General features: G+C 35.4%; 1 non-coding gene across 1 annotated transcript; it reads right to left on the bottom strand.

Moving 5' to 3' along the window:
• Window positions 1-272: 272 nt before the first annotated feature.
• On the bottom strand, window positions 273-376 carry LOC116560950. The gene has a single exon (XR_004273227.1). It is a non-coding gene; the product is annotated as a small nucleolar RNA U13 (small nucleolar RNA).
• Window positions 377-2,981: the final 2,605 nt, after the last annotated feature.

The raw sequence follows: 2,981 nt of genomic DNA, 5'->3' as shown, positions 1-2,981 counted from the left end.
TGTATTCCCTATTATAACAATTCTCTACTTTAGCAACAGGTAGAGAATAGGTAATCTTTATGATTTTGTATCATTCTAAAACATTTAGGTACATTGAAGGTGATATGCAAAATCCAGGAATGATTGGTAAAATAATACCAAAATCATTTTATATGGAGATTGTCACTGAAATATGACTGTCATTGTGTGCTTTCATTTGTCTTGTTGGGTAAAGCCTCTTGGTTAGTTTTTTTATTTTTTAAATTTATTTTTTATTTATTTTTCCAAGTTCAGGTCAGATGGGTAATGTGCCGGCTCGTAGCAAGGCTCTGAGGGTGGCACATCTCACACAAGCATGTGAACACCCAATCATCATGCTCATGAACTACAAAAGGATCGATTAGTTTTAATATTAGCCTGAACTCAAAACATTTACCCTTACACGAAACTTCATTCTCTCTAAGCTTGTAAAATTATTCTTAAAGTAAATGAATCTACCATCATTGGGGTTGAATTAATTTTATTCTCAATAGGATAAAACTGTTTTCTTATTAAGTTAAACTCAGTTTAAGGCATTTGCACAATACTTAACGATAAAGATGAAAATTCCTGAGGTAGAGTTAGATCTGATAGCTTTATGTTTTTAAAATCTTCTTTGTTAGTTTTAATCCTTTTGTATATTTCTTACAAATGCAATTCAGTGTTTGAGGCAAACTTAATTACTGAAAACCTTGGTGTACAAGAAATTTTAAACTATGTTTAAAAATACCTGTGAGATGTGAAGAAATCATGAAGAATGTTATAGAAAACTACACACAGGAGACTAAGATGAACATTTATTTACTCAAGGGGAAAATGTGTAATTCCCCTTGAGATTTGCTTGATATGAGCTACAGTCCTTTTCAATATTATGAAACACATAATTCTTGGAGCTTTAAAGGTATTTAAAGCAAAAATGTTTAGAAAATATGTATTGCTCATTTCCAATTTATGCCTGCATTTACTATGTTTTATAGGTTGCTAATATATTGGTTTGCTGATTTGTACAGTATTTCAAAAGCTTTACTTCATCAGAAACATTTTAAAAATATGAAGCATGCTTTATATCTTTACATCTAATATTTTATCTCAAGAAGTAGAGATATGTAATTATAATAATATCGTCAGTGTATATTTTACATTACCCTATCTCCATGTTTCTAGGTAAGTGGAAACAGAAGGATATGACACTGGGAATCAAGAGGGAAGAGGGGAACATTTTAAAATTTAGTGGTTCCTAGAATGAGAGAGGTGAAAAAAATGGAGAGAAGAAAATAAAACATATAAGGCTCTTTTTAGAGCAAAATGCCTGTTATTGGGGCTAAGAGAACAGAAATGACTAGATGATTGATAGATAGATAGATAGATAGATAGATAGATAGAAAGGTAGATAGAGACAGACAGATATTATGGGCTAAATTGTGTTTCTCCCAAACTCATATGTTGAAGCCTTCACCCTCAGTACCTCAGAAAGTGACTGTATATGGACATAGGTCTTTAAATAGGTAATTACGTTTAAATGAAGTCCTTAGGGTAGGCTGTAATTCAGTCTTATTGATGGTCTTGTAACAACAGGAAATTTGGACATGCAAAGAGACACCAGGTGCATGCATGCACAGAGGGACGACCATGTGAGAGACACTAAAACAGCGGCTGTCTGCAAGCCAAGGAGAGAGGTCGCTGGAGAAACTAACATGGCTGACACCTTGATCGTGGATGTATAGCCCCCAGAACATGAGAAAATAAGCCATCCAGTCCATAGAACTTTGCTATGGTATCCCCAGCAAGCAAATACAATAGCTATTTGCCCATTTTTCTCCATTTTAGAATGTCTCTCTCTGCCAATCTGGAGCAGGCTCAACAGACAAATCTGCTGCCAGGAATTAAGCCCCAAATTTCCCTAGGCTCCTGTAATTTAGAAAGGGGAGGGTTTTCCTCTTTTTTTCTGTGTGTTTTTTTGTGAGAGACACAGAATGTGGCAATGGACCTGTTGTGAAGGTCCCTCACTGTGGTAAGGGGTAAGGTGACCCCACAGTGGAGGCTGTGAGGTAGGATGGCATAAGTCATAAATACAGTAGAAGATGTGACTGAATCACAGAAAACCTGCAGTGTCGGCCAGAGCTGATCAGCAGAAGCTGGCAGGGAACCTGGTATTTAATATGACATATTGTCACAGATACTACCAAAGCCCCACAGGAGAAAAAAGGACAGATACGTGGATCCAAGGACACCATCTCTTAGAAGTGAAGGCATGTAAGCTTTTCCCTTAATACAGATGCCAAGTTGGGAAGAAATACAGAAGCAGAAATCTTTTAAAGCTATGTATTTACAAATTACTAAATAGAATGTTTAAAATGGAAGATACTATGAGATTTCAAAATCACAGTAGTGAGTCCACTGTCCTTATAATGCCCATAGTACTCTGGTCTAAGAAGAGTCTGGCATGACAGAGATAATTTGTTTTTTGATTTAGTCAAGTGTACAATCAAATAAGCCACAATTCCATATATAAGCCCACTATTTATATATAAAAACAGGGCCACATTACAAGTACCTGCTTCTCTTTTGTTCAACTCATAAAAGATAGTGTTAAACTAGGCCATTACAAGTATTTGAGCAATTCAAGTTACTACATCAGTGATGTTTGAGTTGATATTAAAATAGCACAATGTATTTTACATTTTACAAGAAATTAAGTCTGACAGATGGGAAGGAAACAAGTCTAAATGGTGGCTAATCACTAACCCACGCTGAATAGAGGTTCTAGAGGAGCTTAAGGGCTGTCAGTGTCAGCTATAAATGTCTTAGCAAATGGATTGAATGTGTCTTCAGTGTGGAAGCAAAAATACTGCCAATTATAAGAGGTTGAGGAAGCAGAGAAAGGAAAAGAAAGATGGTGAAAAGAAGTACTAGACAGAAAAATTAATAACTACTATTTCTCACCCCTTATTTAAGTTATAAAA

The sequence above is a fragment of the Sapajus apella genome, unplaced genomic scaffold (genome assembly GCF_009761245.1).
Source record: "Sapajus apella isolate SASKATOON/1434 unplaced genomic scaffold, GSC_monkey_1.0 scaffold27, whole genome shotgun sequence".
Classification (NCBI taxonomy): domain Eukaryota; kingdom Metazoa; phylum Chordata; class Mammalia; order Primates; family Cebidae; genus Sapajus; species Sapajus apella.
The sequence above is the reverse complement of the archived record's forward strand: the minus strand, read 5'-3'. Positions and strand labels throughout refer to the sequence as shown.